General features: G+C 45.4%; 1 protein-coding gene across 1 annotated transcript in view; it reads right to left on the minus strand.

Moving 5' to 3' along the window:
• Positions 1-22750, minus strand: part of CHL1 (cell adhesion molecule L1 like) — a 444338-nt gene extending 421588 nt beyond the window's left edge. Inside the window, 1 exon segment of the mRNA XM_068251901.1 lies at positions 22683-22750. The gene's annotated coding sequence lies outside the window, so the exon portion shown is untranslated.
• Between the last annotated feature and the right edge of the window lie 1228 nt (positions 22751-23978).

Raw genomic sequence — 23978 nt, forward strand, 5'->3', positions numbered from 1 at the left:
CTGGGGCATCTGCCAGCCCCTTGCAGCCATCCTGCGCCCTCCCAGTCACTCATGGCTCCTCCGGTCCCCCGCCACCAGCTAAACTAACGCGTAAAAATGCGAGCATTAATGACCACGATAGCTTCCTGCACCAGCAGGAATGCATGCAAAGGTACGCATGGTGGCCTGCCGACTTTGAGTCAGCAAAAACAAAACTAGCTGGTGTTGGGGGACCGGAGGAGCCATGAGTGACTGTCAGGGCACAGGATGGCTGCAGGGGGGTGGTAGAGGCAGAACTAGCTGGTGGCGGGGAACTGGAGGATCAGTGAGTGACTACGAGGGCTGCAGACAGCTGGCAGATGCCCCAGGTAAGTGAAACTTTTTTTAGAGTTAAGCTTCCCTTTAATTAACCAGAAATACTTACCTGTACCTTTAAAATTTTTTTACTTATGTTTAATTAAGAATATTAAAATACTTTACGTTGTGTATTTATTTCATTTAACCCTTAGTGGAAATTTCTCCTGGAAGGGGGGTGGGCATCTGGGGTCCCCTTCTTAAAGGGGACTCCCAGATGCCACCATAACCCCCCCCCCCCCAGGGAGTCGTTGCCCCCACCTCCTCCTGGGGCACCAGAGGTGGGGAAGAGCCCCTTGCCCAGGGATTGGACAAGGGCTTCGGGGGGAAGGTTTGGCCACCCCTCTCCCCCAGAGCCCCCCCATACCATGGACCTTGGGGGTTGGTATAGCTCAGGGTGCGAAGCCCCAGTCAGCCGGGGCTCCCCATTCTGGCTATCCCAGATAGGACCCAGAGCCCTTCCTCTCCTTAGGTAAGTATCTGGCTTTTTATATATACAGTATATACCATTGCTTCCAATGTCTTCAACAGGGTTCTGACTGGTATCATATTATCTATCAAAGCCTCATAAATGATGTACCCTGAGAGTTTTGAGGTGCATGTGTCTTCCTATCTTATTCTGTTAGGGGACATATAATCTCACTGGGCGGGGCTAATGTACTTTTCACCATTTCACTGTAATACTCCTCAGCAGCACTGTAGTAGTGAGCGGGTAATTCTCCTAACATGCACATCCAGGAAGTCTGGCTAACATATTTAGCGCAGCACTTGCTGCAAATGGCTGAATACTGGACACAGCTCTCAGGACAAGCGGATCAGCAGTTAGTAGTATCGTAGTATCTTTCATTTGTTAGCGTGACTTCCACCTCCTGGTTTCAGCAGATGTTGCTGGTTTGGAGAATTTTCCACTCTCCCTATCCAGCAGCCATCACAAGCATGTCACTGTAACAGAAAAAGATTATGATGGAATGGGGCCCCAGGCTAGATAGCAGTTTTTGCCCACCGCTGATGGTCACCTGGCTTTTTTAGTAAGATTTGGTGGGGGCTAGTGTAGAGCAGGCCCCTAGATGTCCTCCAGGCCCTAGGCAACAGCCTAGGTTTGCCTTGTGGATGATCAGGCTCTGCACTGTAAGGGATGGCCATGCATGGTCGGGGATAGGCTTCACACAGCTTGGCGAAAACTAGACAGACTTGCGTTTTGTGTCTGATGCAAAATAAAGGGATCTATCGCCATCTGGTGGTGATTTTTGTTATCATGCTGAAAAGTGTGAAAATGTGCATTAACCTGCCTGGCGTTCTATTAAGATCGCCAGGGAGGCTGCGGGAGGGTTTTTTTTTTTTTGTTTTTTTTTCCAATAAATTTTTTATTGAAATTTTCTTCAACAGTTTGACATAGATAATGAACCAGTAATGACAGCGTCAACTTCAAACATTAACTGCAAAATTGACCAATGAACAAGGTTGAGTCAAAACATTAAGTCAATACATTAACATTAAAGAGAACCAGAGATGAAGCACCCTCATGTATTTTACCTTATAAATCAGTGGGAACATGACAGTAAACACCTAATCTGCTCTTTGTTACATTGTTCTCTGTTTAATTTGCCTGTTATCACCTCTAAGATAAGAATCCCGACTAAGCAGTCGGCTGGCTTTGCTACAGAAAGATTATAGCTTAGACTGTGTTCTTTTGTGTCTTTTCAAGTCCAAGCCTGCCCCCTGCTGGCTTTGCTCAGAAATCATTATAGCTGAGTCATTATAGCAAAGCCAGACTCAATGCACAGTCCGGGATTCTTATCTCAGCTAGATAACAGACACTTTTAGCAGTGAGGATGAAACAGAGGGCAGGGTAGGTGTTTTCTCTAATGTTCCCACTGATTTCTATGGTAAAATACATGAGGGTGCTTCGTCTCTGGTTCACTTTAAGTCATAACTTTTACCTTCCCCCATGAGTATAGAGCATGAACCCTCTTATCTAACCCATAAACATAGGCCAAGCTGTGGTTAGGGGTTGTTTTTGTTCTGTAGTTCATTAATTTTTTGATGGTGTTGGTGGATATACCTTGAAGTTACTTTTCTTGTGATAATAATAATGAGATTTGTTTGGGCTGTTATGAGGTCCCCTACGTCCTCTTAGCTGGTATTTGTATTTGCGTTTCAAACCTTGGCCTCCTGCGAGGTCCTGGAGGACGGGGGGGGGGGGGAGCTTGATTGGGTGAACCTGGGTTATTCTGAATTGTGTTGGTCTGAAGCACTTTTACAGGGGCTAAGCCAACTACCTGACAAGTGCTTGTACCGAGAGTTGTATAACCTAAGGAACACCATGATATGAATATTGTTGGTCTGGGCTGTGGTATAGGTTGAGGTGGTATGTTAAGGAAGGGTGGTCTTTCATTGTTTGGTTCCAACACCTTGGTCTTAATATAATTTTTAACTAGTAATAGCTAGCTTTTCAGTCTGAGTGTAACAGGAAGTGGTTTACTAGCTTAGAATTGTAATATTAAGAAGAACAAAGAAGCCCCTGGAGCCATCCAGAGGGTGAGGGAGTGAGATGGGGAGGTAATGAATAAGCAGCCTAGGACTATTGTGCCTTCTAGTCGTTAGGTTAGAACGTTTATAGATAGGTTATACCTTATAACTAGGGCCAGGTATTTCCCAGGTAACTAGTACTCCTTTTTGTGTGTTGTGGATAGGGGTCAGTGGTTTTATTAATCGGCCTTAAAGGGCTTGGGGAGAGGGAGATCCTTGTGGTAGTGGCTGTATGGAGTGGGTCCCTTCTATGAACCTGATTGTGGGGCCCAAGGGGGGGAGAAGGGTAGGTTTTTGGAGGGGAGGTCTGAGTGGAGGTGGTGGTCTTGAAGAAACTTTAAGAGACTTTAAGGGAGAAGGTTGATTCCGTATTTGGTTTGTGTTATATTAGTGAGTGTTTGGAGAGCTTGGTATATAGATTGTGATTTGTTGAAGTGTTTTTCTAATTTTAGGTTGCTAAAAGTGGTAGCTAGAATTTGAAAAAAGGTAGGTAGTGAGTCTTGGCCCCAGTTTTGAACTATGGCTTGTCTCGTGGAGCATATAAGGTGGGTTATTAGTTTTCTTTGTTGGACTGGACAAGAATCGATTCCAATATGGAGTAAGGCCAGTTCTGGTGATACATTAAATGGGGTGCCTAAAATTGTAGATATTGTTGTTGAGGTCGAGCACCAGAGTTTTTGGACTTGTTTACATTCCCAAAATATATGTAGTAGTGAGCCTTGGGCCGATTTGCACCTCCAGCAGGCAGGGTTGTTTTCGGGGGAAAAGAGAGCTAGTTTCTGTGGGGTCAGATACCATCTTAGTAGAATTTTCTGGTGGGTTTCCCAGTGTGTTGAGCATGATGAGAATTTGGATATAGAGTTCGATGCTTGGGCTATTTGTAGGGGGGAAAACTTAATGTTAAGATCTCTAAACCATTTGTCTATGTAGTTGTTTAAATTAGGAGTTTTATTGGAGGCTAGGGAGTCATACCACATTGAGATGCCCTTCTTCATAGTAAATGTGGCGTTTAGGAAGGCGTTGAGGGAGTTTGGGAGGAGTGGGATTTTCATATTTAAGCTTTTAATAATGTGGGATATTCTCAAGTGAGTAAATATTTCTGATGTTGGAAGCTTGTATTGAGATTTTAGAAGGTTGAAGGGTTTCATGGAATTATTAGTTAATAGGTCATTAATATTTACTATACCTTTTTGAATCCACGGAGTTAGTTGAAGGTCTGGTGTAAGGTGTTTTAATACTTGGATTGGGATTTTCAGAGGTGTGCCTTCTTTGGTTAGTGTGTTGTTTTTGATAAAGAGTTTCCAAGAGTTTATAGTGGCTTGTACTGAGAGTAGCTTGGGAGTTATGCTGGGTTTTTGTAGAATGCTAGTGGATAGTAGGATTTTAAGGTCTATGCCTGTGATTTCCTTTTCTATGTCTAGCCACAATTTTCTATCCACTGGGGTCCACCAGAGTTTTGCCAAGTCAAGGATACAGGCATGGTAATATGTGCTTAAACATGGGAAGCCAAATCCACCTTTAGACTTTGGGATTGTAATAGTTTTGTGGGAGACTCTGTGAGCTTTCCCTCCCCAGAAAAATTTAGAAGTTAGCTTATTTAATTCTGTGAAAAATTTGTGGGGAACTGGTATCTGGATAGTGCGGAACGTGTATAGGATTTTGGGTAATATTTGCATTTTAAACGCTGCTGATTTTCCTGTGGGGGAAAGTTCTACCTTTTGTATGTTGGCTATGCCTGTTGAGACTAGTTTGAGTAGTGGGAGGTAGTTAGCGTTGTAGAGGTCAGAGGTATGTTTGGGTAATTGGATGCCTAGGTAAGTTAAGGCGGACTGTGTCCAAGGGAATGGGTAGTTGAGTGCGATTTGTTGGGTTAAGGTACTGTTTATATTTTTACTCATGATGAGGGATTTGCTTTCATTCACTTTATAGTATGACGCTTTGGAGAAATTGTTAAGGACTGTTTGGATATGTTTTAGTGAGGTTAGTGGGTTGGTGATGATTAAAATGACGTCATCCGCAAATAGTGCTAATTTATGGTGATGCTCGCCTACTTGCAGTCCCGAGATAGAGGGGTTAGTTCGGATGGTCTCAGCCAGGGCCTCCATTATAAGCACAAAAATAAGAGGAGAAAGGGGGCAGCCCTGGCGGGTACCATTCGTTATTTGAAAGGGTTTGGAGGAGAATCCTGCATGAGATACTGTAGCTGAAGGGTTAGAGTAGAGAGCCATTATTGCACGGGCGTAAGGCCCTGTAATTCCAAATTTCGATAACGTTTGTTCTAGAAATCCCCAGTGCACTCTATCAAACGCCTTCTCTGCATCTAAAGTAAGATACAGAGAAGGCGTCTTGGTGAGCTCAGCGTATTTCATAAGGTTAATCATCCTTCTAGTACCGTCCGAGGCTTGGCGGCCTTTAGTGAAGCCTACTTGGTCAAGATGAATGATCAGTGGTAAGATATTAACTAGCCTATTGGCCAATATTTTGGCATAAATTTTAGTATCTCCATTCAGAAGAGAGATAGGTCTATAATTAGAAGTACTAGAAGGATTTTTACCCGTCTTGTGTATAACTGAGATGTTAGCGGTTAAAAAATTATCCGGGGTTTTGCCATTAGACATAATAGTATTGTATAAACTGGTCAATCTTGGAGCCAGAATGCAGTCAAAGGACTTGTAATATTCGTTTGTGTATCCGTCCGGTCCTGGGGCCTTATTAGTTTTAAGATGTTTGATGACCATTAGGACTTCTTGGTTGGATATTTTTGCGTTTAATTGCTCTAGATGGGTCTTAGAGATTGTAGGGAGGTTTAGCGGTGCTAGAAAGTCTTCTATAGTCTTAGAGGTGGGCTGGGGGGTATTGGCATCTTGGGAGAGATTATAGAGTGATTGATAATAATCGCTGAACGTGTCAGCGATATCTTGAGGGTTTGTGTAGTGTTTTTGAGTGAAGGGGTGGATAATTTTTTGTATGGTGGCTTTTGCTCTTTTCTTTTTAAGTTTTAAAGCTAAGAATTTGCCTGCTTTATTATTTTGAGAAAAGAAGAGGGCCTTGGAGTGGTGAACCATCCAATCATATTTTTGAAGTATAAGGGAGCGAAAATCTTGCCTAAGATAAAATAGCTCATGTTCTAATTTTGGAGAGGGGGTGACTGTTGCTTTTTGCTCCAGGGCTTTGATTTGTGCTAATACTTCGGTAATTTTGGATTGCCTTTGTCTTTTAATTCTGGCTCCAAGTTTGATAAGCAGACCTCTTGCGAATGCTTTGTGGGTGTTCCAAAGTGTGGAAGCTCCAATATCTGGGGTTTCATTGAATTTGAAAAATTCCCTTAATTGGTCTTTTAACCATTGAACATCTTTAGGTGAAGATAGAATGTTGTTATTCAACCTCCATGCTTTAGAGGTTGGACAAGACAGCGGAACTTCGATGGAGATGCTGACCGGGGCGTGGTCGGACCACAGTCTAGAACCTATCTTGGCATCTGACACTAATTGCAGAGTTCTGTCCGGGACCAAAAAGTAGTCAATTCTACTGTAGGACTTGTGCACCTGTGAGTAGAAGGTGTAGTCTTTTTCATTACTATGTAGTGCACGCCAAGGATCGTAGAGTCCTTCCGAGTGTAGCCAGTTTTGTAACGAGAAAATCTTACGGGGACCTTTATATGAGGAATCCAGGGCGGGAGAAATCGGGGCATTGAAGTCTCCTCCAAGTATAAGTTGACCTTTCTGGACTGCTTGGATTTTTTTTAGAGTCTTTTTGAGGAATGTAGATTGGGCCATATTTGGGGCGTAGAGACAGGTCAGAGTGAATTGCACATCTTTAATTGTACATATCAGGATTAGAAATCTTCCTTGTGGGTCTTTAATTACTGAGTCGATGATTGCATTTAGCCTGGCGTGTAGTGCTATCATCACTCCTCTTTTTTTCTTATGGAAGTTGCTTAGAAAAATATGTGGAAAAGACTTGTGGGATAGTTTGGGGACCTTCCCTTCTGCAAAATGGGTCTCTTGTGCCATTATGATATCTGTGTCATTCCTCGTTGCCTCCTCCCAGAGGTTGAAACGTTTTTGAGGGGTGTTAAGGCCGTGAGCATTTATAGAAAGTAAGTTAACCTTCATCTAAAGGGAGGTAAGATGACCGCTGTGCCGTAGAGGAGTAAGCAGTTCAAGATAAGAATGCTGATGGTAAGTCTTTGAAAATTTAAAATGATCTGGTAGGGCAGTGAGTTACCTAGGAGTCCTGGCGATCTAAAAAAATTCAACAAAAAACAGTAGATGGATGTGGATAGCTTTTTGAAAAAACCACATCTGCGTGAGGGAAATAGAGTAAAACTACTCAGAATCATCTCCAACGGAGGTCAGTTAGGAGAAATTCAGAGGACCGATATCCCCATGTTATTTGACTTTATGCCATTCTAGCTGGAGCTTGGTGGCAGAGGTCTTATAAGGTTGTTGAGGTGTTGGAGCGGCTGGCTTTATTTTCCATTTGCCTAGCAGTTTGAGGCCCTCTTCCAATGATTTTATCACAGTGGTGGTGCCTTCTTTTATCACTAGAAGTTTCACCGGGAAACCCCATTTGTAAGGGATAGCATTGTCGCGTAGGGCTTTGGTGATCGGCTGTAAAGTTTTTCTTGCTGCAAGCGTGGCCTGTGATAGGTCAGGATAAATCTGAATTTTATGATAAGGTGCTGGCAGGGATCCTGCTTTCCTTGCAGCTAAGAGCAAGCTTTCTTTAGTGGTATAACAAAGAAATTTAGCGATAACATTTCTAGGCTTGTTTTCTGCAATAAAGCTTGGCTTGGGGAGCCTGTGGGCTCTGTCTATCATTAATTCAAATGGATCCAGGCCTGGGATTGTAGCTTTAACAACATCTGTTAGGAAGCCTTTAAGGTCTGCTTGAGAGATGTGTTCTTCAATTCCTCTAAACTTCAGGTTACATCTTCTATTTCTATCCTCGGCGTCTGCTAGCTTTAGTTTAACCCAGGCGAGCTCAGTGTCTTTATCAGCTAAAGAGTCTACTATTTTATTATGCCCAGAGGTGAGTTCTTCCAATCTTCCCTCATTGTGAGATACCCGTTCCCCCAGATCATCTAAGGAGGTTTGCAGATGCGCTGTAATGGGGATGAGTTCAGCCATTAAAGATTGCTTGAGAGCCACTAGCATCTCCTTAAGATTTGCCTGTGTTATGGCTGTGTCTGTTGCCGGGAATGCCTCTATGTTTAGGGCAGCGGTGGTAGCGGCAGCTGAGGGGTGTGGCTGGCCTACCTTATCCATGCTGTGGTCAGCGGTGAGCTTCTGTCTGCTCTTTGCCGGACTCCTGGAGTTTGGAGAAGCGGAGTCTGGAGAGGATTCCCTGGAAGATGGTCTGGAGCTCTGCCTGGAGTTTGGGCTGGTGGAGGAGGGAGAGATCTGTTCGCCGGAGCGCTGCGTGTTCTTCACTTCGGCGCCGGCGCCATCTTGCCTGGGAGGTCTTTGCTTGCTGGAGAAGAAATCTGTGAGTTTGGATGGCGGCGCCGGGTTTTTTTTTCTTTTGCGCTGCAGCTCTATGTCCATAGCGTTCTCTTCTGCTCCGCTCGCTTGTTTCTGTGCGTTGGGCATTGCTGTGAGCCGCTAATTTTAGTTACGGGGATCGGAGCTCCGGGACTATGCGGCCATCTGCTGACTTCCGGCGGACACGCCCCCGGGAGGGTTTTTTTTTAATTAAAAAAAAACTATTTCATGCAGCCAACTGAAAGTTGGCTGCATGAAAGCCCACTAGAGGGCGCTCCGGAGGCGTTCTTCCGATCGCCTCCGGCGCCCAGAATAAACAAGGAAGGCCGCAATGAGCGGCCTTCCTTGTTTTGCTTACATCGTCGCCATAGCGACGAGCGGAGTGACGTCATGGACGTCAGCCGACGTCCTGACGTCAGCCGCCTCCGATCCAGCCCTTAGCGCTGGCCGGAACTTTTTGTTCCGGCTACGCTGGGCTCAGGCGGCTGGGGGGACCCTCTTTCGCCGCTGCTCGCGGCGGATCGCCGCAGAGCGGTGGCGATCAGGCAGCACACGCGGCTGGCAAAGTGCCGGCTGCGTGTGCTGCTTTTTATTTGAGCCAAATCGGCCCAGCAGGGCCTGAGCGGCAGGCTCCGGCGGTACTGGACGAGCTGAGCTCGTCCAGACCGCCCAGCAGGTTAAGTGATGGTTTAAATAAAGCTTTATAATTTAGCACTCTCAAATTAAAGGACAATTGAAGTGAGAGGGATATGGAGGCTGCCATATTTATTTCCTTTTAAGCAATACCAGTTGCCTGGCTGTTCTGCTGATCCTCTGCCTCTTATACTTTTAGCCATAGCCCCTGAACAAGCATGCAGTAGATCATCGGTTTCTGACAATAATGTCAGATCTGACAAGATAACATGCATGCTTGTTTCTGGTGTGTGATTCAGACACGGCTGCAGCCAAATAGACCAGCAGGGCTGCCAGGCAACTGGTATTGTATAAAAGAAAATAAATATGGCCGCCTCCATATACCTCTCAATACAGTTGTCCTTTAAAACGTTGCATTTGTGCCTAACCTAATGTGAAAGTAAACATCAGGAAAGTTTCTGGATGCTGACATAAGTATCAAACTTTTTATTTTAATTAATACAATTTTCATTAATGCTATATTTTTTAAACTCTCTTTTAACTCTGTTTTTATGTAATTATTTTAGTGAACCAACTATGGGCCCTTTCACAGCAACTGCGCTCTGATCCGATTTGTATATCGGACGCGATTTGGGGATTACAGGGGTACAATGCTGTATCATAGTAATCGCTGTTGCCTTTTCACACGGCTGCGATTCGATTTGAACCCAATCGCAAAAGTAGTAGTGCTTGGAGCATTGTACCTGTATTTACGTTTAAAGCGGAATATAACCCAGAATTTCTTCTTTGCTGTGAAATATTATTTACAGCACATAATATACTAAAAGTTTTTTTTTTTAGTAAAACAGCATTCAAAGGGTTACATCACAGGGCTGACTCTTTCTTCTGCAGGGAGAACCCGCATCCAAACTGTTTATAATCTTATCTTGTGTACACATTCTTTACTTGATACATTTATGTACACATTCTCTGGCTGTGCAGGACTTCAGCTGATGAGTCCTGGGGTGAAACGCAGGTCAGAAATCACTGCTGGCAGCATTCACAACAGAATGACAACAGTTATGAATAAAATGCACCAGCAGCTTTCAAAATAAATTAACTGAACTTTAGGAAGTTATAATGTCTAAATGAATAATAATACTTGTGCACAAAAGCAAATATGATAATTGTATGGGTTATAAAAAGTAGGAAAACACTTTTTTGTTGAAAATTTTGTCAGAGTTTTAAACCGCTTTAAGTTCAATCAAGAAGAGGGCAAGACAATTGTATATTGAAACGCAGTGCTTTGCGATTTCCTTGCGACCTCCCATTTTACCCCTGTCCTCCCGTGTTTTTTTTTTTCACATCAGAAATCACCTGATGGTGAATTAATTGTAGTGCAAAGCGCATTGTATAAATAGAGAAAAGTGCAATTATGTACAGTATGAAGCCAGTCACAATGTTCACTTTGAGGCTGGATTCACATATGGCATAGCGTGAAAGGTTGCATTTGCAGTTTTTAGGCTCCCTGCACACGATTCCGTTTTTTAATCGATTTTTACATCCGATTCCAATTACGATTTTTAATTGTTACTGCATGCTGCGTTTTTTCCTCCGTTTTTCTGTTGATTGTGTTCAGGGAAAATCGGAATTGCAAATCGGAATCGGATTCGCAAAACGGATTTGCAGTGTGCAGGGAGCCTTAGTTTGGTTTTTGTGCGTTTGCGCTTTTTTCCCGCATATGCGTTTTGCGTGCATTTTTACACATTTGTGGTTCGCATATACAAAATTAGTACATAGCAAGGAAATGAACAGCGCTACTTAAAAACAGATAAGTGCCTACCTGCAACAGAGTGCAAGCCCCACTTGTGGGGTCGAATACACACCGAGCATACACATGACCTGTCTACCACAAGAGGAGGATGTTGGTTTCCTGTAACAGCTTGCATGAAACCTATTAAGTACTCGTCCCTCCCACTGCGAAGAAGTCAATCCTCCATGGGAGGGGACCTAACACTAACTAAATCCTACCTATGCATATGCATAGCCTGGGTGCGCTACCAAGTAAAATTGAAAATTGCGCAAAAGGTGGTTCAGCGCATCACCAGGCCGCCTCCCAATGGCCTACAATCAGAGGTGTGCTGAGCCCCCCAGAAACTACAAACGCACCTTGAACCCAAACAGAAGCTCTGCATATACACCAAAAGCATGGCTGTTAAGTGGGAGCAGCTGACCAAAAACGAATTACATTAGTACATAGCAAAGAAATGAACAGCGCTACTTAAAAACAGACTAGTGCCTACCTGCAAAAGAGTGCAAGCCCCACTTGTGGGGTCGAATACACACTGAGCATACACATGACCTGTCTACCACTAGAGGAGGATGTTGGTTTCCTGTAACAGCTTGCATGCAACCTATTAAGTACTCGTCCCTCCCACTGCGAAGAAGTCAATCCTCCATGGGAGGGGCCTAACACTAACTAAATCCTAACCTATGTATATGCATAGCCTGGGCGCGCTACGAAGTAAAATCGAAAATTGAAAATTGCGCAAAATTTCGCATATACAAATTGCATATGCGTTTTGCATGCGTTTTCATATTGCGTATTATGCGTATTATGCAAATCAATAGGAAGACAAAACGAAGCGGAAAACTTTATTTTTTTTTAAAAAGCATATAAAAACGCATACAGAAACGCAATACATTGCTTTTCCATTGACTTTCTTGATGTGTGTTTTGGCAACAATACTGCATACTATGCAACAAAACCAGCATTTACGAAATGCATACTGTAAATCACAGGTGTCTGCATTTTTTTTCCTGCGTCCCATGGACTAACATTGCTGCATAAAATGCAGCGTTTTACGTGACGCTAGCGTTTCTGCTATGTGTGTACCCAGCCTGAAAGCTATGGCTATATTTTATTTCCTCTATTATTTGGTGCAGAGTGTGCCCAACTGTCATCTAAAGCCTGGAACACACCTTCAATTTTGATTGGCTAATCACTACCAATACTACCACCATGTGACATGAGGGTCAGCAGATTTTGAATACTATGAGCAGATTGTGTAGGTAAACTGTACATGGAGGTGGTGAAATTGGCCACCGATTGGCAAATCTACATTGAAAGTGTGTACCAGGGTTAAGATGTTACAGCAAATACAACAGATGCTGCCTGCCGTGTTCTGATAGTGACGGTGACCTCTGCGCTGGGCCCCTCAGTATCTGCGTTGGTGGAACGGTTGTGCTGTGCTTTCTCCATCACCAAGGAACTTACAGGAAGGAGAGAGTGTACGGAAACTACTTAGGAACAATAGCAGGAATATGGGGGAGGTAGTAGTAGCACAATGTATACAAGGCACTTGCTGCAAACAGTATTAAACACTGAATTATATAAAAAAAAATTATATATATAGTGTGTGTGTGTGTGTGTGTGTGTGTGTGTGTGTGTGTGTGTGTGTGTGTGTGTGTGTGTGTGTGTGTGTGTGTGGGGTGTGTGTGTGTGTGTGGTGTGTGTACAGTGTGTGTGTGTGTGTGTGTGTGTGTGTGTGTACCCTACTAGCAGCCTCGGACAGGCCCACCGAACCACCGATGTGTGTGTGTGTTTGGTGTGTGTGTGGTGTGTGTGGTGTGTGTGTGGTGTGTGTGTGTGTGTGTGTGTGTGTGTGTATGTGTGTGTGTGGTGTGTGTGTGTGTGTGTGTGTGTGTGTGTGTGTGTGTGTGTGTGTGGTGTGTGTGTGTGTGTGTGTGGTGCGTGTGTGTGTGTGTGTGTGTGTGTGTGTGTGTGTGTGTGTACCCTACTAGCAGCCTCGGACAGGCCCACCGAACCACCGATGGTCCCATCGGTGGGCCCCGGCCGTCCCGCCTCCTGGGGGCCCTAGTGCTAAAAAGGAGGGGAGCTAAGCGCAGGAAGGGGGGACATTGTGCACAGATCGGCGGGGAGGGGCGGAAGCCTCCCCCCCCTCCCTCACCTAGGGGCCCCCCTTTCACGCTCCCCCCCCCCTGACTGTCCAATCACGCTCTCGCAGGAAGTACTGCGAGAGCGTGATTGGACAGTCAGTTCAGGAGACAGAGACCAGCCAGCGGCACGCAGAGCTACGGATCTCCGTCATGCTGGTAAGTGATTCATCCCCGCTGCTGCCGCTGGCTGCAATTCTGGAGGGGGGGCCCCTAGGTGAGGGAGGGGGGTGGCTTCCGCCCCACCCCGCCGATCTTTGCCCGCTGCCAACCTGATTGCGTTTTGGGGGGGGGGGGTATGATATCTGCCACCATCCTGATTGCATTTTGAGGGGGGGTATCTGCCACCAACCTGCCCACATTACGATTTTCAGGTGTCTGCTGCCCACATTACGATTTTCTGGTCACTGCTGCCCACATTACGATTTTCTGGTGCCTGCTGCCCACATTGCGATTTTCAGGTGTCTGCTGCCCACATTACGATTTTCAGGTGTCTGCTGCCCACATTACGATTTTCAGGTGTCTGCTGCCCACATTGCGATTTTCAGGTGTCTGCTGCCCACATTACGATTTTCAGGTGTCTGCTGCCCACATTATGACTGTCTGCTGCCCACATTGCGATTTTCTGGTGTCTGCTGCCCACATTGCGATTTTCTGGTGTCTGCTGCCCACATTACGATTTTCAGGTGTCTGCTGCCCACATTACGATTTTCTGGTGTCTGCTGCCCACATTACGATTTTCAGGTGTCTGCTGCCCACATTGCGATTTTCTGGTGTCTGCTGCCCACATTGCGATTTTCTGGTGACTGCTGCCCACATTGCGATTTTCAGGTGTCTGCTGCCCACATTGTGATTTTCTGGTGTCTGCTGCCCACATTGCGATTTTCTGGTGTCTGCTGCCCACATTACGATTTTCAGGTGTCTGCTGCCCACATTGCGATTTTCTGGTGTCTGCTGCCCACATTGCGATTTTCTGGTGACTGCTGCCCACATTGCGATTTTCAGGTGTCTGCTGCCCACATTACGATTTTCTGGTGCCTGCTGCCCACATTACGATTTTCTGGTGACTGCTGCCCACATTACAATTTTCTGGTGACTGCTGCCCACATTGCGATTTTCTGGTGTCTGCTGCCCACATTGCGATTTTCAGGTGTCTGCTGCCCACATTGTGATTTTCTGGTGTCTGCTGCCCACATTGCGATTTTCTGGTGTCTGCTGCCCACATTACGATTTTCAGGTGTCTGCTGCCCACATTGCGATTTTCTGGTGTCTGCTGCCCACATTGCGATTTTCTGGTGACTGCTGCCCACATTGCGATTTTCAGGTGTCTGCTGCCCACATTACGATTTTCTGGTGCCTGCTGCCCACATTACGATTTTCTGGTGACTGCTGCCCACATTACAATTTTCTGGTGACTGCTGCCCACATTGCGATTTTCTGGTGTCTGCTGCCCACATTGCGATTTTCAGGTGTCTGCTGCCCACAATGTGATTTTCTGGTGTCTGCTGCCCACATTGCGATTTTCTGGTGTCTGCTGCCCACAATGTGATTTTCTGGTGTCTGCTGCCCACATTGCGATTTTCTGGTGTCTGCTGCCCACATTACGATTTTCTGGTGACTGCTGCCCACATTGCGATTTTCTGGTGTCTGCTGCCCACATTGCGATTTTCTGGTGCCTGCTGCCCACATTGCGATTTTCTGGTGTCTGCTGCCCACATTACGATTTTCTGGTCACTGCTGCCCACGTTGCGATTTTCAGGTGTCTGCTGCCCACATTACGATTTTCAGGTGTCTGCTGCCCACATTGCGATTTTCTGGTGTCTGCTGCCCACATTACGATTTTCTGGTCACTGCTGCCCACGTTGCGATTTTCAGGTGTCTGCTGCCCACATTACGATTTTCAGGTCACTGCTGCCCACGTTGCGATTTTCAGGTGTCTGCTGCCCACATTACGATTTTCAGGTGTCTGCTGCCCACATTACGATTTTCTGGTGTCTGCTGCCCACATTACGATTTTCAGGTGTCTGCTGCCCACATTACGATTTTCTGGTGTCTGCTGCCCACATTACGATTTTCAGGTGTCTGCTGCCCACATTACGATTTTCAGGTGTCTGCTGCCCATATTACGATTTTCTGGTCACTGCTGCCCACATTGCGATTTTCAGGTGTCTGCTGCCCACATTACGATTTTCTGGTCACTTTTGGGGGGGTATCTGCCACCAACCTGATTGCATTTTGGGGGGTATCTGCCGCCAATCTGATTGCATTTTGTGGGGGTATCTTCCGCCAACCTGATTGCATTTTGTGGGGGTATCTGCCGCCAACCTGATTGCATTTTGTGGGGGTATCTGCCGCCAACCTGATTGCATGTTGTGGGGGTATCTGCCGCCAACCTGATTGCATGTTGTCGGAAAATCTGCTGCGATTTGACTACTTGATGAGGGGGTATCTGCCGCCAACCTGATTGCATGTTGTGGGGGTATCTGCCGCCAACCTGATTGCATGTTGTCGGAAAATCTGCTGCGATTTGACTACTAGATGAATTATCATGAGGCATGTAACTACTTGAATATTTTATCTAAAACTAGCTGATTGCCCGGCGTTGCCCGGGAATGTATTTGGCTGGTGTTGGCTCCGCCCACTTTTTCTAACCCTAACATACAATTACTCAATGACCAAGTTTGTGAGCTTTTGGGGTCTTTGGCATCAGTAATTTGCATTGAAATGAAACAAATCTGATTGGCTGTTTGTGGCTCCACCCCCTTTCTGAATTTGAACCCCAGTGACCCAATAACCAACTGTACCAGGTTGAGGCTCGTGCCCTTGAAAAGCAATAGGTGAAGTTTGATTCACTTTTGTAGGCTCCACCCACTTTTCTGAATATTAATCCCAGTCACCCAGTGACCAACTGCGCAAAGTTTAAAAACCCTGCCATTAACAGTGTAAGAATGGCTGCAGTTTACATTTTCCCAGTGAAATTTGTATTTGTCTCCACCCACTGATGACCCGGCGTTGCCCGGATATGTATTTGACTGGTGTTGGCTCCGCCTACTTTCTAACACTAACGCACACTCAATGACCAAGTTTGTGAGCTTTGGGGTCCTTGGCATCAATAATTTGTATATTCCCATAGAAATTAAATCAGATACGCTGTTTGTGGCTCTGCCCCTCTCCAGCATTTGAACCCCAGTGACCAGTGGCGGCTCCAGGAAATTTTTTTAGGGGGTGCTATGCAGGTGCTGGACCAATTTCTGGGGGAGCTGACGACCTGCGGCGCGCGAAGCGCGCCGCGGCAAAAAATGGGTGTGGCTTTGCGCGCCGCGGCGAAAGAATGGGCATGGTCATGACCGGATGAGGGCGGGGCTAACTGTAATTTAAAGTGAACCCAGGGTGAGAGTGATATGGTGGCTGCCATATTTATTTCCTTTTAAACAATACTAGTTGCCTGGCAGCCCTGCTGATCTATTTGGCTGTAGTAGTGAACTGAATTACACCAGAAACAAGCCATGCAGCTAATCTTGTCAGTTCTGACAATATTGTCAGAAACCCCTGACCTGCTGCATGCTTGTTCAGGGTCTATGGTTGAAAGAATAAGAGGCAGAGGACCAGCACGGCAGCCAGGCAACTGGTATTGCTTAAAGGGAGATAAATATGGCAGCCTCAATATTATTCTCACCTCGGGTTCCCTTTAAAAGTGCAACGCAAAGACAGAGGGCCCAAGTTTTGGTGACCCTTTTCCCAGAAAATTCACATAATTGTGCAGGTTTTCTCAAGAAAATACACGTAATGTGAGCAGATTTTAACAAAAAACACGTCCAATGACCCCAATATGCACAATCGTTATCAGATATGGCTCCAATATGCACAATCGATAGCAGATATGACCCCAATATGCACAATCGGTAGCAGATATGACCCCAATATGCACAATCGGTAGCAGATATGGTCCCAATATGCACAATCGGTGGCAGATATGGTCCCAATATGCACAATCGGTGGCAGATATGGTCCCAATATGCACAATCGGTGGCAGATATGGTCCCAATATGCACAATCGGTGGCAGATATGGTCCCAATATGCACAATCGGTGGCAGATATGGTCCCAATATGCACAATCGGTGGCAGATATGGCCCCAATATGCACAATCGTTATCAAATATGGTCCCAATATGCACAATCGGTAGCAGATATGGTCCCAATATGCACAATCGGTAGCAGATATGGTCCCAATATGCACAATCGGTAGCAGATATGGTCCCAATATGCACAATCGGTGGCAGATATGGTCCCAATATGCACAATCGGTGGCAGATATGGTCCCAATATGCACAATCGGTGGCAGATATGGTCCCAATATGCACAATTGGTGGCAGATATGGTCCCAATATGCACAATCGGTGGCAGATATGGTCCCAATATGCACAATCGGTGGCAGATATGGTCCCAATATGCACAATCGGTAGCAGATATGGCCCCAATATGCACAATCGGTAGCAGATATGACCCCAATATGCACAATCGGTAGCAGATATGACCCCAATATGCACAATCGGTAGCAGATATGACCCCAATATGCACAATCGGTAGCAGATATGACCCCAATATGCACAATCGGTAGCAGATATGACTCCAATATGCACAATCCGTAGCAGATATGACCCCAATATGCACAATCGGTAGCAGAAATGACCCCAATATGCACAATCGGTAGCAGAAATGACCCCAATATGCACAATCGGTAGCAGATATGACCCCAATATGCACAATCGGTAGCAGATATGACCCCAATATGCACAATCGGTAGCAGATATGACTCCAATATGCACAATCCGTAGCAGATATGACCCCAATATGCACAATCCGTAGCAGATATGACCCCAATATGCACAATCGGTAGCAGAAATGACCCCAATATGCACAATCGGTAGCAGAAATGACCCCAATATGCACAATCGGTAGCAGAAATGACCCCAATATGCACAATCGGTAGCAGAAATGACCCCAATATGCACAATCGGTAGCAGAAATGACCCCAATATGCACAATCCGTAGCAGATACGACCCCAATATGCACAATCCGTAGCAGATACGACCCCAATATGCTCAATCCGTAGCAGATATGACCCCAATATGCACAATCCGTAGCAGATATGACCCCAATATGCACAATCAGCATCAACTGAAAAAGAAAAGAAAAACCCATTTACTCACCTACAGCCAGAAGACCTTCTTTCCCGACCTCCTGTCCCGAGTCCCGACCTCATTGTGGCGCGCAGCGCCCGCGCGCCCACGATCCTCTTCCTTCCCGACGTCACGACGAGACTTCCTGCCTGCATGCAGAGAGCAGGGCTACGGGAAAATGGCCGCCCGAAGCCATGCACTGCAGACTCGAAGTCTGCAGAACAGGGCTCCGGGCGGCCATCTTACCGTAGCCCTGCCTGCTGCTCCGTGCTGCCGCTGTGTGAACTGACTTGGCGTCTTTTAGACGCCTGAAGTCAGTTCACTCCAGGGGGTGCTTTGGGGGTGCTTGGACAATTCTTTTCTGAATATTAATCCCAGTCACCCAGTGACCAACTGCACAAAGTTTAAAAACCCTGCCATTAACAGTGTAAGAATGGCTGCAGTTTACATTTTCCCAGTGAAATTTGTATTTGTCTCCACCCACTGATGACCCGGCGTTGCCCGGATATGTATTTGACTGGTGTTGGCTCCGCCCACTTTCTAACACTAACGCACACTCAATGACCAAGTTTGTGAGCTTTGGGGTCCTTGGCATCAATAATTTGTATATTCCCATAGAAATTAAATCAGATACACTGTTTGTGGCTCTGCCCCTCTCCAGCATTTGAACCCCAGTCACCCAATGACCAACTGTAGCAGGTTTGAGGCATCTGCTATTAACAGTGTAAAAATGGCAGCAATTTAAATATTCCACTTGAAAATCAAAAGGTGAATTTTGATTGGCTATTATAGGCTCCACCCACTACCCTGAATATTAATCTCAGTCACTCAGTGACCATCTGGGCAAAGTTTGAGAACCCTGCCATAAACAGTGTAAGAAGGGCTGCAGTTTACACCGCCCACTTTTTGCAACCTGGACACAAAGTCACTACTCAATGCCCAAGTTTGTGAGCTTTGGGGTCCTTGGCAACAATAATTTGTATTTTCCCATGAAATGAAACAAATCTGATTCACTGTTTGTGGCTCTGTCCCCTTTTCTGAATTTGAACGCCAGTGACCCAATGACCAACTGTACCAGGTTTGAGGCTTGTACCATTAACAGTGCAAGAATGGCAGCAATTTTAATATTCTCCTTGAAAAGTGACATGTGATTTTTGATTGGCATTTTTAGGCTCCACACACTTTTCTGACTAATAATCCCAGTCACCCAGTAACCAGCTAAGTTTGAGAACCCTGCCATTAACAGTGAAGAAGGGCTGCAGTTTACAATTTCCCAGAAAAATCTGTTTTTAACTCCACCCACTTTTTGTAACCTGGACACACAATCACTACTCAATGACCAAGTTTGTGAGCTTTTGGGTTCCTGGCATCAAAATTGTGCTAATGGAAGCAGTTTATACAGCAAATAAATCTGGCTGTTTTTGGCTCCGCCCCTTTTCTGAATTTGAGCCCCAGACACTTAACGACCGACTGCAGCAGGTTTGAGACCTCTGCTATTAACAGTGTGAGAATGGCTGCAGTTTCAATATTCCCCTTGAAAATCAATAGGTGAATTTTGATTGGCTCTTGTAGGCTCCACCTACATTTCCGAATATTAATCCTAGTCACCTAGTGACCAACTGTGTGAAGTTTGAGAACCCTGCCATTAACAGTGTAAAAAAAGCTGCAGTTTATATTTTCCCATGTAAAAAGTTAGTTGTTTTTGGCTCCGCCCACTATTTCTAATCTTGACATACAGTCACTTAATGACCAACTTTATGAGCTTTGGTGTCCTTGGCATCAATAAGTTGCATTTTACCACTGAAATTAAACAAATCTGATTGGCTGTTTTTGGCCCGCTTCCTTCAGAATTTAAACCCCAGTCTCCCAGTGACTGACTGTAGCAGATTTTAGGCCTCTGCCATTAAGAGTGCATGAATGGCAGCAATGTAAATATTCCCCTTGAAAATCAAAAGGTAAATTTTGATTGGCTGCTGTAGGCTCCACCCACTTTTCTGAATATTAGTCCCAGTCACCCAGTGGCCAACTGTGTCACGTTTGAGAACCCTGCCAATAACAGAATGGCTGAAATCAATCTAACAAATCTGATTGGCTGTTTGTGGCTCCACCCCTTTAGTGGATTTGGACCCCAGTTACCCAGTGACTGACTGTATCAGGTTTGAGGCCTCTGACACTAACAGTGTAAAAATGGTAGCAGTGTGAATATTCCCCTTGAAAATCAATAGGTGCATTTTGATTGGCTGTTGTAGGCTCAACCCACATTTCTGAATATTCATCCCAGTCACCCAGTGGCCAATTGTGTAAAGTTTGGGAACCCTGCCATGTTAAAAATGTAGTTGTTGGCACCGCCCACTTTTTCAAACCTTGACATACAGTCACTCAATTATCAAGTTTATCAGCTTTGGGGTCCTTGGTATCAATACTTTGTATATTCCCATTGAAAAATAAACAAATCTGGCTGTTTGTGGCTCGACCCCCTTTCTGAATTTGGACCCTAATCACCCAGTGACCAACTTTACCAGGTTTAAGGAGTCTGCTTTTAACAGTATAAGAGAATGGTAGCAGATGAAATATTCCCTTTGAAAATCAAAAGGTGAATTTTTATTGGCTGTTGTAGGCTCCACCCACCTTCCAAAATCTTAATCTCAGTCACCCAATGACCAACTGTGCAAAGTTTGAGAACCCTGCCATTAACGGTGTAAGAATGGCTGCAGTTTATATTTTCCCAGTAAAAGTTGTTTTGGCTCCGCCTACTTTTTGTAACATTGACACACAGTCACCCAGTGACCAAGTTTGTGAGCTTTCAGGTTCCTGGCATCAAAAATGTGTGAATGGAAGCAGTTTATCCACCAAGGAAATCTGATTGGCTGTATGTGGCCCCGCCCCTTTAGTGAATTTGAACCCCAGTCACCCAATGACCGACTGTAGCAAGTTTGAAGCCTCTGCCATTAAAAGTGTAAGAATAGCAGCAGTTTAAATATTCCCCTTGAAAATCAATAGGTGAATTTTGATTGGCTGTTGTAGGCTCCACCCATTTTCTTGAATCTTAATCGCATTCACCCAGTGACCAAATGTGCCAAGTTTGAGAACCCTGCGATTAACAGTGTAAGAATGGCTGCAGTTTACATTTTCCCATTTAAAATGAACGGCTGAAATTTGATTGGCTGTTTTATGCCCCGCCCAATTTCCTGGATTTGTAACCTCGGTCACCAAGTGACCAACTGTGCCAAGTGTGGGGACTCTGGCTTGATCACTGTGAGAATGGCAGCCTTTTACATTTTTTCCATTGACTTGAAAAGATGAAATTTGATATGCTGTTTGTAGCTCCGCCCAGGTGTGCAGGGGGGCCGCGAGACCCCCAGAACATATCATCCCAGGTAGTAAGGGATCTGTGTACCAAGTTTCGTTCAAATCGGTCAAGCCGTTTTCGAGTGATCGCGGCACATACATACACACACACACACACACACACACACACACACACACACACACACACACACACACACACACACACACACACACACACACACACACACACACACACACACACACACACACACACACACACACACACACACACACACACACACACACACACACACACACACACACACACACACACACACATATCCGATTTCATATATATAGATGTATCTGGTCGGACCTTATCTCTGTGAATAACACCGCTCCGCTACTTATGTTTAGAGGTGTACCGAACGGTTCGCCGGCGAACGGTTCCAGGCGAACATTGGGGGTTCGCGTTCGCCTGCGCCAGGCGAACTTTTCCGGAAGTTCGATTCGCCCCATAATGCACTATGAGGGTCAACTTTGACCCTCTGCATCACAGTCAGCAGGCACATTGTAGCCATTCAGGCTACAGTAAGCCCTGGAGCCCCACCCCCCCTTATACAAGGCAGCCTCCGGCGGCCATTACAGTCACTCGTCTGCCTGCTAGAGAGAGGAAAGGGACAGCTGCTGCAGACTTTTTCTCTTAGGGACAGATTAGTTAGGTTCTAGGCTGCTTTGCTTGTTCCTGACTGATTAATATTGCTTTTAAAGCACCCAGCAACAGCTCTTTTCAGAGCTCAACCTGTACATTTTTTTTTCTGACACTTTTGTTGCATGCACAGCCTTGCTAATTGATAGTGTGTGTGCCACTGCCAGCAGCCCAGCACATTCAGTGACTGACTGCCTGTGTGTGTGACAGGGAGCTGCACATTGTACTACCCAGTACTGCATATACCCCAGTACCTGTTGTGTTTACTTAACCCACCTCATCACTGCATATACCTGGTTTGTGCAGATGGCATCTTGCCATCTGTGTGTGTGTGTGTGTGTGTGTGTGTGTGTGTGTGTGTGTGTGTGTGTGTGTGTGTGTGTGTGTGTGTGTGTGTGTGTGTGTGTGTGTGTGTGTGTGTGTGTGTGTGTGTGTGTGTGTGTGTGTGTGTGTGTGTGTGTGTGTGTGTGTGTGTGTGTGTGTGTGTGTGTGTGTGTGTGTGTGTGTGTGTGTATGTATGTGCCGCGATCACTCGAAAACGGCTTGACCGATTTGAACGAAACTTGGTACACAGATCCCTTACTACCTGGGATGATATGTTCTGGGGGTCTCGCGGCCCCCCTGCACACCTGGGCGGAGCTACAAACAGCATATCAAATTTCATCTTTTCAAGTCAATGGAAAAAATGTAAAAGGCTGCCATTCTCACAGTGATCAAGCCAGAGTCCCCACACTTGGCACAGTTGGTCACTTGGTGACCGAGGTTACAAATCCAGGAAATTGGGCGGGGCATAAAACAGCCAATCAAATTTCAGCCGTTCATTTTAAATGGGAAAATGTAAACTGCAGCCATTCTTACACTGTTAATCGCAGGGTTCTCAAACTTGGCACATTTGGTCACTGGGTGAATGCGATTAAGATTCAAGAAAATGGGTGGAGCCTACAACAGCCAATCAAAATTCACCTATTGATTTTCAAGGGGAATATTTAAACTGCTGCTATTCTTACACTTTTAATGGCAGAGGCTTCAAACTTGCTACAGTCGGTCATTGGGTGACTGGGGTTCAAATTCACTAAAGGGGCGGGGCCACATACAGCCAATCAGATTTCCTTGGTGGATAAACTGCTTCCATTCACACATTTTTGATGCCAGGAACCTGAAAGCTCACAAACTTGGTCACTGGGTGACTGTGTGTCAATGTTACAAAAAGTAGGCGGAGCCAAAACAACTTTTACTGGGAAAATATAAACTGCAGCCATTCTTACACCGTTAATGGCAGGGTTCTCAAACTTTGCACAGTTGGTCATTGGGTGACTGAGATTAAGATTTTGGAAGGTGGGTGGAGCCTACAACAGCCAATAAAAATTCACCTTTTGATTTTCAAAGGGAATATTTCATCTGCTACCATTCTCTTATACTGTTAAAAGCAGACTCCTTAAACCTGGTAAAGTTGGTCACTGGGTGATTAGGGTCCAAATTCAGAAAGGGGGTCGAGCCACAAACAGCCAGATTTGTTTATTTTTCAATGGGAATATACAAAGTATTGATACCAAGGACCCCAAAGCTGATAAACTTGATAATTGAGTGACTGTATGTCAAGGTTTGAAAAAGTGGGCGGTGCCAACAACTACATTTTTAACATGGCAGGGTTCCCAAACTTTACACAATTGGCCACTGGGTGACTGGGATGAATATTCAGAAATGTGGGTTGAGCCTACAACAGCCAATCAAAATGCACCTATTGATTTTCAAGGGGAATATTCACACTGCTACCATTTTTACACTGTTAGTGTCAGAGGCCTCAAACCTGATACAGTCAGTCACTGGGTAACTGGGGTCCAAATCCACTAAAGGGGTGGAGCCACAAACAGCCAATCAGATT

This window comes from Hyperolius riggenbachi, chromosome 9, assembly GCF_040937935.1.
Source record: "Hyperolius riggenbachi isolate aHypRig1 chromosome 9, aHypRig1.pri, whole genome shotgun sequence".
Classification (NCBI taxonomy): domain Eukaryota; kingdom Metazoa; phylum Chordata; class Amphibia; order Anura; family Hyperoliidae; genus Hyperolius; species Hyperolius riggenbachi.